The sequence below is a fragment of the Mastigoproctus giganteus genome, chromosome 2, assembly GCF_048544385.1.
Source record: "Mastigoproctus giganteus isolate SK-2022 chromosome 2, ASM4854438v1, whole genome shotgun sequence".
NCBI lineage: Eukaryota > Metazoa > Arthropoda > Arachnida > Uropygi > Thelyphonidae > Mastigoproctus > Mastigoproctus giganteus.
In genome coordinates, this window is record NC_143576.1 from 62,972,156 (window position 1) to 62,985,952 (window position 13,797).

Here is a 13,797-nt window from a genome sequence, read left to right on the forward strand (position 1 = left end):
TCCATGAGTGCAGTGTCTGCATTAGACAATAAACTTTCAATATCACATCCAATCATAAAACAAATTTTTTCCTACTTAAACCACTGAAACCACCTACGAAGTAAGAATCATGCAGTGATATTTTGCTGGATCTCAGGGCATTCTGGTATCACAGGTAATGAGAGAGCAGATCAGGCAGCCAAACAACCAGTCAATACAATACCACCACTTTACCAAGTACCATATATAGATTATTTGAAGCACATTAAAAAAATTTGTACTTTTCAGTGGTTTGAAATTTGGAGGTCACAAATGAACAACAAATTGCTCAAAATCAAAGAGGAACCAGCACTATGGAAATCTAGCTTCAGGAAAAACAAACAGTAAGAGATTGTTCTACCAAGATTGCGCATAGGGCATACACATCCAACCCATATATATCTATTCAAGGATGATGTCCCACCTCAATGCACGCATTGTACTTTACCACTTACCGCCAAGCATATACTCTTAGATTGTAAACACTATTCCTATTTCAACAAGATAGCTTGTTGTGAAGGCAACCACATTATGAGATACATTTAAAACGATGCCTTCTACGCTACAATCGTAGCTCAAATATATGGGTTAACTATGGTGTATTTACACCGATATTATATAGTTAATTATCAAAACCCATAAGGATTATGCCTAGTGCATTTAATTTTCCAAATACATTACCACCACACCCTACTGGCATCTCTCATAATGTGGATATAACTTCGCAACTGAGAAGGCTTGTTGTATTACCTGGGTACCTGCCCGCCCACTGATGACGAAGCCAAAAAGCTTCGAAACGATCGTCTGGGTGGTGGTACCGCTGAAAATAAATAACAGTAGTCTTCTCTACTAGAGAAGCGTTATTTATTTGAAGTAATTCAATAGTAGCTATCTTGTTGTGAAGGCAACCACATTATGAGATACATTTAAAACGATGCCTTCTACGCTACAATCGTAGCTCAAATATATGGGTTAACTATGGTGTATTTACACCGATATTATATAGTTAATTATCAAAACCCATAAGGATTATGCCTAGTGCATTTAATTTTCCAAATACATTACCACCACACCCTTCTGGCATCTCTCATAATGTGGATATAACTTCGCAACTGAGATGGCTTGTTGTATTACCTGGGTACCTGCCCGCCCACTGATGACGAAGCCAAAAAGCTTCGAAACGATCGTCTGGGTGGTGGTACCACTGAAAATAAATAACAGTAGTCTTCTCTACTAGAGAAGCGTTATTTATTTGAAGTAATTCAATAGTAGCTATCTTGTTGTGAAGGCAACCACATTATGAGATACATTTAAAACGATGCCTTCTACGCTACAATCGTAGCTCAAATATATGGGTTAACTATGGTGTATTTACACCGATATTATATAGGGCAAAATAATGGAAAAATGGTAAACTCTCTTCTTACCTGGTCGCTTAGCAAATACAACCTTATCAATTCATTGCAGTGTGGATTTCATACAAATAGATCAACTTTAGCCCTCTTGATACAAATGGAAAACCAGATTCGGCATGCTTTCCTAAGAAAGGAACATTTGACTACTGCAGTTTATTTAGATGTTGAGAAAGCTTTTGGCACAGCTTGGCGATAACAAATTCGCTGTGATCTATACACGTTAGGCTTCAGCGGTAATGTGCCAAGGTTTATACAAAGCTTTCTAAAGCAGCGGTCTTTTCAGGTCCACATTCAGGAGCAAAGATGGACATAGATGGACATAAATAGACATGCCACTTACGGATATCATGATCCAGATCTCTCAAACAGAGATGACTTAAATGCATGTAATGCAAAACGGCAGAAAAAAGAAGGAACAGAAACCCCTGCTCCTCTTTTCTGATACTGCATTCTTTAACTGATAATCCTTTGAGTAAGCTCTCCCCATTCTTAAAACAGAAATGTCCTGAAAATGTGGTGGGCCTTCCATAAATGGTTCAGAGATTAAAATCTGGAGACCTTCTAGTGGAGATGAGTTAGAATAAGCACTCAGAAAGACTATTAAAACATTGACTTTTGGTGGAATTCCCACAAAGGTTATCCCACATGCCACCCTAAGCTCCTCTAAAGGGGTAATAGCCGAGTGGGATCTGCTTAATGTATCTGAGAAGGAGATCGTTCAGGAATTAGGCAGTCAAAATGTAATAAATGCCAAAAGGATAGTCATTAAGAAAGATGGGGAAGGTCATCCTTACATTTAAAACACCAATTTTACCAACAACTGTTAAAGCTGGATATTTAAGGTGCAAAATTTGATCTTATATTCCAAATCCAGTCCGGTATTTTAAATGCCAAAAATTTGGACACTCGCAGGGGTGTAACCACCTGTGCCTCCTGTGGTTCAAAACACCATGTTCACACAGACTGCACCACTGAAATGCAATGCTGCCCAAACTGTAAGGGAAATCATTCAGCATTTCAAAGGAGTGCATCCAGTGGCAGACAGAAAAGAATATACAAAAGTACAAAGTGGAACACAAGGTGCCATACCAAGAAGTAAAAAGACATTTTTCGATTTCAAATAAATTGCCATCTTATTCTTCAGTTATAAAAAAGCAACAATCCATAACAGTACAAACAGATTGTTCAGTTCCACCAAGCAACTCAGTTTCTGATTGGGCAAGGCCGGTCCTCTCTACACTAAAAGAACAGCCTACCCAACAGCAATCAACTCATTTGGTAAATACACCATTGACAATACCACCAGATAAAAATGCTATACAACAGCCAGTTAATCAAACAAGCGCTGAAAGAAATAATCAAAAATCGAGTATTGATACCATGGACAGTGATAGAAATTCACACTGAGATGAACCACTTCTTGAACTTCATGCAGAAGAGGAGGATCTGGATGTCACTAGACCAAATTTCCCAAAAAGGGAAAAAACAAGACTAGACAGGCGCAAACAAACCACATCCTGTAAGTAGGCAGACACACTCGATAATCCTCAATAATGCATAGAATCATTCGATGGAATTGTCGTGGACTCAGAGCTAACTTAGACAATGTTTATGACTTAATTACCAAATATAAGTCTGCTGTTCTTTGTCTACAGGAAACAAACCTTACCCCTAAAATATCTATGAGCATAAAATATCATATAATGCTTAGAAAGGATAGGAACGACTCTAATACAGCACATGGAGTATAGCATTGCTAGTAAATTCCAGAACTCCTTTTAGACCTGTCTCACTACAAACAACTTTAGAAGCAATCGCTAGCAGCGATTGCTTCTAAAGCGGTAACAGTTGTTTCCTTATACCTTTCAACTGTTACCGCGGTTGAGATAGTGGTAACAGTTGTTTCCTTATACCTTTTGCCCAATTATTCATACACTTTAGCAGATTTGGATGACTTAGTTACCCAGCTGCCACCACCTTTTTGTATCTTGGGTGACTGGAATGGGCATCACCCCTTATGGGTTTCCGCGCACCTTGATAAGAGAGGTCAGTTAATTGAAAAATTTCTTGAAAGACAACTTAACAAAGATTACAACTTAACATTACTAAACAGTGGGACTCACACGTACATGCATCTTTCAAGGTCAGCTTTTGCAATTGATCTTTCAATATGCTCACCAAACTTCTTTCCGCTTATTGATTGGACGGTCACTGATAACCTTCGTAATAGTGACCACTTTCCAGTAATATGCACACTGTCGACTACCTCTCCTATTAAAACTGAAATAAAAATTGTTTGGAAATTTGACAAAGCTAAATGGAAGAAATATCAAAACCTGGCACATCTAAATATTCAGACCATTGAGACTCTCACCATTGACTCTGCCGTAACTTACATAACTCAGCAAATAATAGCAGCTGCAGAAACCGGTATGTCCAGATCATCCATGAAAACCCACACACACCCAAAAATATGGTGGAATGAAGCCTGTAGCAATGCCAAAAAAGAGAAGATAGATACGGGAATTTATTTCGTAAATACCCAACCACAGCTAATCTCATACAGTTCAAGAAAGCTAGAGCTAAATCTCGTCATATACAACAAATAAGCAAAAAAGAGACATGGTCCAAATAAGCCTCCACTATAAACAGAACCACAAATACCAGAACCATTTGGACTAAAGTTCGAAGAATTAATGGAAAATATCCTCCTATAACCACTCTGATAATACTTCTAAAAGGCAAAGAAATCTGCAATCCTCTCGATATTTCTAATACATTAGGTGAAACATTTGAAACTATCTCAGCTGTAACTGCATTTGAGCCAAGTTTCCAGGTACATAAAGTACAAGCAGAAAAATATAATCTCAATTTCAATACTTCACGACAGCTTCTATATAATGTGTACCTCTTACCATGGCAGAGTTATGTAGTGCACTTGCAAGATCCAATAATAGTGCTGCTGGCCCTAATGGAGTGTACTATGCCATGATATATCATGTAAGTGAAGGATCCCATTCTGCTCTGCTAAAACTGTATAATCGAATCTTTGTTGAAGATTACTGCCCTACCAGTTGGCGTCATTCTATTGTATTAGCTTTCCCAAAACCAGGAAAGGACCATTCAGATTCAGCAAATTACCGACCGATAGCTTTAACTATTGTATAGGAAAAATATTAGAAAAAATAATTAATGCCAGATTGACATGGTTCTTAAAGACCGAAAGCATTCTTAGTCAAAATCAATATGGATTTCCAAGAACTAAATCAACACTTGACCTTATGGTCAAAGCTGAAGGAAACATCCAAAATGCATTTCTCAGGAATGAACACCTAGTGATGATATGTCTTGACATTGAAAAAGCTTTTGATACAACCTGGCGATATGAGATTCTTCACGATCTCTATGAATCCAGTCTTAGAGGTCAACTTCCAAAATTTATCCAGAACTTTTTGAGCAATAGGTCCTTTATGTTTGTGCAAGAAGAGGGGGTCCCTCAGGGTTCTCTGCTTAGTGACACGCTCTTCTCCATCAGGATTAATTCGATTACCAAATGTATTCCTGATACAGTTGAAACTTATCTGTATGCCGATGATCTGGCAATCTCATGCCACTCACAAAACATGCGTTTCATTGAAAGGCAGCTTCAAGGCACAATTAACAAGCTTGTTCAGTGGGCAAAAAATAATGGATATAGACTTTCAAAACAAAAAACAACAGAAATTCATTTTTGCTGTAAACGGAATTTACATCCAGATCCGGATTTACATCTTGACTCTCATCCAATTACTTTTCAACAGAATAATGGACTAATTCTGGATAAAAAAACTTAGTTTCTTAGAGCATATTAAGCATATTCGTACAACCTGTCTAAAGAAGCTGAATCTCCTTAGGGCAATTTCTGCTATGTCATGGGGTGCAGATCAGTGCATCCTGCTGCACTTATACCGGTCGCTCATAAGATCCAGAGTAGACTATTGGTCTCCTGCATATTATTATTATTAGCTATATGGTGCAAGGAAGCCTGAGACTTTTGCTGCACCAGCTGGGAAAAAAAAAAAAAAAATCCTGAGTTACCCAGAGAGAGAGAGAGAGAGAGAGAGAGAGAGAGAGAGAGAGAGAGAGAGAGAGAGAGAGAGAGAGAGGTAGAAAGGAATCACCAAGAAAAAGAATGATGATGATATCCAGCTCAGGATCCTGGGCTGGAAAAAGTGCATTAAAATGGCTCAACCCAGTACCTCACAATACTCTCCAAATTGCGCTGGAAGCTTTCCGTTGTATTGGAAGCACACGAACCACCTCTATTCCTTTGTCGGCAAGCTCTGCTATTAAGCTATGCAGCTAAAATAGAAGTTTCCCACATCATCCTATAAGGCAGTATCTATTCACCCCAAAATCGCATAATTTGTATCAAAATAAACCTTTGCAGAATAAACCATGTGGCATTAGATTACAAAGCATAACTATGTGCTGGGAACTAAATATGAAAAACATAATTCTAGATATTAGCACGGCTACACCACCATGGCAAATACCCTTGGCCAGTGCTGACCAACATTTCCAACAATGGGGAAAGAATGTCCTTCCAAATTTCAGCATTCAGCAGATCCATGCAACTCACTGTTTTCAGTTCTCTAGTTTTACCCAAATTTACACTGATGGTTCCAAGGCAGATAGTAAAGTTGGTGCAGCTGCAGTTCTACCAAATATTACAATATCCCAACAGCTCCCTTTGGAGTGCAGCATTTACACTGTAGAACTGTATGCTATCCTGATGGCTCTAGAGAATGTAAAACAGTCTTTATATCCTCAAACCATTATCTACACTGATTCCTTAAGTGCTGTATCTGCTCTTCAGTGTAAATTCCTTCCAGTCATCCATTACTACAACAAATTCAAATCAAGTTAGTGCAGCTTCTTGCAAACAGGCAAAAATTAATTTTCTGTTGGATACCTGGGCATTATGGAATCAAAGAAAATGAACAAGCAGATTTTGCTGCCAACAATGCTAGTCACATAACATCAGACATGCAGATACCTTACACAGATTTCAAACACATCATACATAGCACTGTTAGAAAAAAATGGCTATCGATTTGGCAGGGGCAAAAAAGCAATAAGCTCTTTCAGATTAAAAATGATCACAAGTAGTGGCCATCAAGCCTAAGAAGCAATAGAAAGGAAGAAGTAGTACTTGCCAGATTGCGAATAGGACATACCCACCTAACTCATAGTTATTTACTCACTCTGGATGACCCTCCACTATGCAGCAACTGTCAAACTCAACTCACAGTAAACTACTTTATCATTGAATGCTCATTATACTTGAGAGAATGACAAACAGCTTTCTCTTCACATCTATATTCCTCTGATAAAGTTACCTTACAGCAGATTCTCGGAGACCAACAAAATATTAATGATGTTTTTAGCTTCCTCAGAATGATAAACAAATATCATCTGATCTGAGTCCTTTTTTTTTGTAATATAACAATCACATACCAAATAAGATTGTAATAGGTGCATTATGGCCTTAGTAGCCCTTGTACCAATAAATCCAACAAACAGTAACAGGTCTGCATTCATTTCACCCTCTCCCATAACTTCATCCAAGAAGAAGAAGGTGTCCCACAGGGCTCTGTTTTAAGTGCCACTCTATTTATTATAAAAATCAACTCAATTACTAAGGTCATTCCAGCCACTGTGTATTTACTACTTTATACGCAGATGATTTTATTTTATCTTGTCACTCCCAGAACATGAGAATGATTGAGAGACAACATCAAGGTGCTCTTAATAAGATTAAAATATGGGCTGCAGATAACGGTTTTCACATATTTCACCTGAAAAAAAAAACTGTTGCAGTTCATTTCTGTAGAAGACCATAATCTTCACCCTGACCCAGTTCTAAAGCTGGTGAACTATGACATACTAGTTGTGCCTACCATCCTATTCCTTGGGTTAACTTTAGATAAAAAATTGACCTTTCTTGACCATATTAAAAACTTAGAACCACCTTTCAAGAAATTAAACATTTTGAGAGTATTATCAGCTACATCATGGGGTGCTGACAGTCACACACTCCTTCATTTATGGTGCCTCCGTAGCCAGGTGGGCAGGAGCAGCAGTGCGTAGCACACACTTCTTGATTACACCGGGGTTCGAGCCAGTGAGTACCAAATACAGAGGATGCGGAAAGGTCAGGGAATGACCACCACATATCCCTGGAGTGATATGGCCTTAGTTGCTAATGCTCCTAAAAACCAAATAATAACAACAACAACAACCCCTTCTTTTATATCATGCTATCGTAAGATCAAGGTTAGACTTTGGATCACCAGTTTACAACTCTGCTAGACCTAGTACCTTGAGGTCTTTGGACCCTATTCACCACAGTGGCCTACTCATTGCTCTTGGAGCCTACCTCACATTTCCTGTGCAGAGCCTGTAAACTGAAGATCACAGTCTCCCACTCTCTCTACGAATACAAATTTTACTGCTAATTTTTGCTGTCAAAATAAAAAGCCAACCCCTGCATCCAGCGTGGAAACATCTGTTTACTCCAGTTATGGAGAACTTGTATGCCGTTCATCCATTAATAAAGTGACCTGCTGGCTTACGTCTTTGCTCACTACTTGATAATTGGCAGCTTGACCTTTCTAAAATAGCCACCACTAGTTTCACTGCTTCTCCATGGTCTTTTTCTCCTGCTATCTGTGATCCGTCCCTTCAAGAATGGGGGAAAACTACTACTCTTAGTATTACCATTAGCATTAGTATGAGCATATGATGCAAGAAAGCAAGCTTATTCAGCATCAGCCAAAAAAAAAAAAAAAAAACACAACCACTACTCCCATTTCACCCCTCCGTTTGTTCAAAATACCTGTCCAGCTGAGCCTTAAATTTGTTTAGGCTATCAACTTCAACAACAAGTGATGGAAGTCTATTCCACAAACCAACTGCCCGCTGGCTAAAGGCAAATTTCCGCACATCTATCCGACATCCGTCCTTCCTCAATTTGAATTTATGCCCTCTCAGGTGATAATTCTGAGCAAGAGGAAGAATCCCATCGGCATTGAGCATGCTCAAGCCATTCAAAGCCTTATACACCTCTATCAGATCACCTCGCCGATGCCTAGTCTCCAGACTCTGTAATTTGCAAAACTTAAGCCTTTCTTCGTAAGAGCAACCCTTTGTTCCATTCGCTAATCTTGTTGCCCTTCTCTGTACTCGTTCCAGCAGCACTACATCCTTGTTGAAATGAGGCCTCCAGACCTGTATACAGTACTCAAGGTGTGGCGTGACCAATGCCTTATACAAGGGAATAATCACATCCCTAAAGGAGCAGCAGTGCGTAGCACACGCTTCTTGATTAGACCGGGGTTCGAGCCCGTCACCACCAAATACGGAGGATGCGGAAAGGTCAGGGAGTGACCACCGCATATCCCGGAGCAATATGGCTTTAGTTGCTAATGCTCCTAAAAACCAAACAAACAAACAAACAATCACATCCCTATCCCTGCTAGAAAAATTCCTGTATATCATTGACAATACTCCATGAGCTACTCTTGCAGCTCGTCTACACTGCTCAGAGAGCTTCATATCTGCCTGCACAATTACCCCCAGGTCCTTTTCATTCTCTACCACTGTCAGCGTAGTACCACAGAGTTGATACATTGATCTGGGGTTCCTGTTTCCCATATGTAGTACTTTACATTTGTCAATGTTAATCTTCATTTGTCACCTCTCAGCCCACCTGCTCAACCTTTCCAGATCCTGTGCAGCAGCATAGCATCAGTAGTGTCCTTAACAACCCTGCCAACCTTTGTATCGTCTGCAAACTTGGATATTAAGCTTGATATACCATCATCAATGTCATTTGTAAATACAGAAAACAACAATGGACCCAACACTGAACCCTGAGGAACTCCACTAATAACATTAGTCCGTGTTGAGCAGTGTCCATTGATTACCACTCTCTGTCTTTTGCCACTCAACCATCCCTTTATCCATAGCAGCAATTTGCCTCCAATGCCACACTGCTCCAATTTGTGCAGCAGTCTTCCATGCGCAACAGTATCAAAAGCCTTTCTAAGATCCAAATATATGATATCAAAGTTATTCCCAGCATCCAGTTCTTTTGTGACTACATCATAGTATCCAATCAAATTGGTCAGACAAGACCTGCCCTTAACAAAACCATGCTGTGTCTGAGCTATAACTGAATTCTTGTCTAGATGATCCTGCAGTGCTTCTTTAACCAGTGCCTCCATTAATTTTCCTGGAACCGAAGTTAAACTAACAGGTCTATAATTACTTGTGTCAGCCTTTGATCCTCCTTTGTGAATTGGGGTTACATTTGCACATCTCCAGTCTATGGGTACCTCTCCTGAGTCCAAAGAAGCTCTCATAATTATGGCTAGGGGTTTGCTTACTTCCTTTGCTGCCTCCTTAAATATAACTGGATAGATCCCATCCACCCCGGTGCCTTTTTTATTTTTATCCTCAACAATTTCTCCTCCACTTTCCTCTCAGTTATTAGAAAATCATCTAGCTCACTGCCAATGTTTACTTCACTTACGACATTCCCCTTCCTTAATAACTCCTCATGTGTGAATGTAGATGCAAAATACTTGTTTAGATTGTTAGCCACCTGAGCAGGATCCTCAACTGTTGAACCATCAACATCCAGTGGACCAATCTGATTCATCCCTTTCCTTCTTGAGTTTAAATAGGTAAAGAACTCTTTTCTGTTTTTCTTTGCATCCTTTGCCAAGGATTTCTCATAATCTGCCTTTGCCTGCCTAATCTCCTTTGTGACTTGGTTACAGACCAACTTATATCTATCATAGGCTTCCATGTCATCCATTAATTTGTATGTATCCCATGCATTTTTCTCCATAGGATGTAAATCAGCATCACAAATCTCATACCCGGTTATATACAGATGGCTCCAAAACTGATCATCATGTTGGTGCTACTGTTGTTCTTCCATCATCCATAATCTCTAGCCAGTTACCCTTAGAATGCAGTATCTTTACTGCTGAACTACATGCCATAGTACCCATAGTACTATGGCATGTAGTACCCATAGTACCCATTTTTACTGACTCTCTCAGCGCCCTTCTCGTTTTATAGCAACCAAGAAAGAATCACAACTACCTACTTGGTAATATTCAAAACTTGCTGACTTATCTAGCTTAGAACATGAAAGTAGTAAAATTTTGTTGGGTTGCTAGCCATATTGGCATACCTGGCAATCAGGTAGCTGACCATGCAGCCAAATCTACTATGGAACCAGTTGATGCTTCTTTTAAAATCCCTTTCACCAACTATAAAAGTGTTACAATAAAGCTAAGTATGAATCACTGGCAAACCATCTGGCAAAACCAAGAAGGCAACCAACTCCTTCAGATTAAACCAGAACTCCAATCTTGGCCATCTAGTTTCCGCTCGAACCGAAAGGAAGAAGTCACACTTGCCGACTACGAATAGGATATACACACACCTTACTCACTTTTATCTTCTTTCTTCCTCAGATCCACCTTTTTGCCCATACTGCCATGCTGAAATCACAGTCCAGCCTATCATAATTGACTGCCCTCTCTATAATGGAGTACATCAAACCACCTTATCAAACCATGCAGCCCAAATCACACCTACTTTGCAACAAATATTATACAAGAGATATGATATTGACAGTTTTCACTTTCCTAAAAAGGATAAAATGCTGTGACAGAATATAATGCTTAAATCCCACATAATGCATATATCTTACTTTTAATAATGCCTGTTATCTCCTACCATTATTTGGGCATAATGGCCTTTTTCTGCCATTGTGCCATAAAACCTCTAATAATAACAACAACCCATGTATATATTTGTTTAGGCACCTCCGTAGCCAGGTGGGAAGGAGCAGCAGTGCGTAGCACACGCTTCTTGATTAGACCGGGGTTCAAGCCCGTGACCACCGCATATGGCCTTAGTTGCTGATGCTCCTAAAAAATCAAATAAATAACAATTTATTTGTTTCGTGAATCCCCGACAACTTGCTTTCCAGACTGCCCATTCGAATAGAAGCAGTGCAAAAATCCCTTTCCTCTGCCTATGGCTCTAGTTAATGTATTAGTTTGTGCTCCCCCCCCAATTTAGCAATTTTTGATCCACCCACCTATCACTGCCTTGATATCATCAGCAAGTATTCTTGCACCCCTTCTATTTAAGTGTATCCCATCCCCCATAAAAAGAGTCTCTCCTGTTAACAAACACAGACCATACTTAGAAAATTCTACCCCATCAGTTCTTGCACATTCTCTCTAGTTGCGAATTCTTTGACAAGGCTCTCATCATATACTCTGGGCAGGATTGCAGCCACTTTCAAATTGAATCCTAATCCTGTTGAATTCCTCAACTTTTTCCGTGTACTTGTTAAGTGAGTCCTCAAGTCTCCTACTCTTAATATCTTTATTATAATTATTATTATTGGCCATATTTTGCAAAGAAGCCTGAGGCTTATGCTGCACCAGCCAAAATATATTCCCAAGTTCCCCTGTGAGAGAGAGAGAGAGAGAGAGAGAGAGAAGTAGAAAGGAATCACCAAGAAAGAGAAGAATGATGATATCCAGCTCAGGACCCTGGGTGTGCCAAGCCCATACTCACCAGATGTGAGTGCCAACATGTAGAACAGTATCACTTTTTGTGCCTTTAAAAGGTGATATCTGCTTTATAGTGTCATCTGCTTTTGCCCCCTCTCCAGAAAACATTCCTTGTTCTTATTTCACCAACCTTCTTGCACCACCTATATTTCCTGTTTTCCTGACAATAGATTCATTCACAATAGTTACCGTCTCTGAATCCAGCATAGACTGCCTTGGGGATTGCCACTTTTTTGCCTAATGCACAAGTGTCAGCTCTGACATTGAGTTGGGCAGCTGAGAGCTTGATGACCCCTCTACCATTTTAATTCCTTCAAGGGCATCTACCCTAATATTCAAAGTCTCATAAACACCCATCAGAACTCTGAGTTGGTACCCAATTTCTTCACACTCTCTGCTCTGAACACACAAAAAAAGACATCCCTTTCCTTTGGCTGTATCATGTCATGTTTCAGAAAGATTCGCAAACATTACACAAGTTGTACATTTTGTTACACTGTGATTTGTAGGAGAATCGCCCTCTTCAGTTCTCCCCTAAGCAACAGCACGCCTGATACTTTGTGCCTGTTGCTTTTGCTGCTATAACCTGGGGCATGATTTCTGTTTCATTGCAATTTAAGTGATTAGCAATGGAAATGAATAAAATTAATCGATTTTATTGAGGAAATGACAATACTACACTAGGATAATAGATTCCTAAATTCAATGATACGTATCATGTTACCAAATTCAAGTTATGTGTTATGTTTGCAGGATTATAAATTAGTTATTACCTACTAAAAGAAATTTCTTACCTAAAAAAAAAAATATATATATACCAAACTGAAGATTAGAAACTTTGAGCTACTTTTATCATTATCATTATTAGCCATATGGTGCAAGGAAGCCTGAGGCTTTTGCTGCACCAGGCAAAAAAAAAAAAAAAAAATTATGAGTTACCCTGAGAGAGAGAGAGAGAGAGAGAGAGAGAGAGAAGGAAATCACCAAGAAAGAGAAGAATGATGATATTCAGCTCAGGACCCTGGGTGTGCCATGCCCATACTCACCAGATGTGAGCCCCTGGGGTTAAATTTTATCACAATTAAAACACCATAGTTCCAGTGCACTACTGTTTATGTTCTACAGTATTTGTGCCAAAACACTGATACAAAAGCTTAACAAATCATAACTTAAAATCTCTAGCTAAATGTAAAATATGCTAATGAATGTGACTACAATGATTAAACTGTTTGTCAAACACAATTTAATATATTTATTAATCAAATAGGTTGTAAAAGTTTTCAAAAACTTATCCATTCTTTATTGATGAATTTTAAGCTCTTGCAAATGAGCTTGAATTCAATTCGTCAATTTGTTAAAGAATACAGAAGTTGAAGAGCAGTCTTCCAGGGTTGTGTTCTACCTTTTATACTTCATGTATCAAGAAAGCTCTCTCTGGTACTTTTATAAGCAGCAAAAGCTGCAGTGGGTGATCACAGTACACTTATTTAAGGGGACATAAGCTGTGTAATTTTATAGTTGTGGCTTAAAGTACTGTCTGTTAACTCATCAAATTTTATAGCAAAAGCTTAACTCTCAGTACTCACCTCTTATAATCTGTATTATGTTTAAATTCCATAGGAAATAAAAGTGAAAGAATTAAAATTAACTAAATGAGTAAGATTAAGATCATATACCCTGGGGAAGAAGTGCACTGCTTTTCCCCTGGTTGT

The 13,797-nt window shown here is 39.0% G+C and overlaps 1 protein-coding gene across 1 annotated transcript in view; it reads left to right on the forward strand.

Annotated features, from left to right (window-relative positions):
* The window catches only part of LOC150089320 (sodium channel protein para-like), a 2,114,826-nt gene that overhangs the window by 626,575 nt on the left and 1,474,454 nt on the right, over positions 1-13,797 (forward strand). The window lies entirely within an intron of this gene.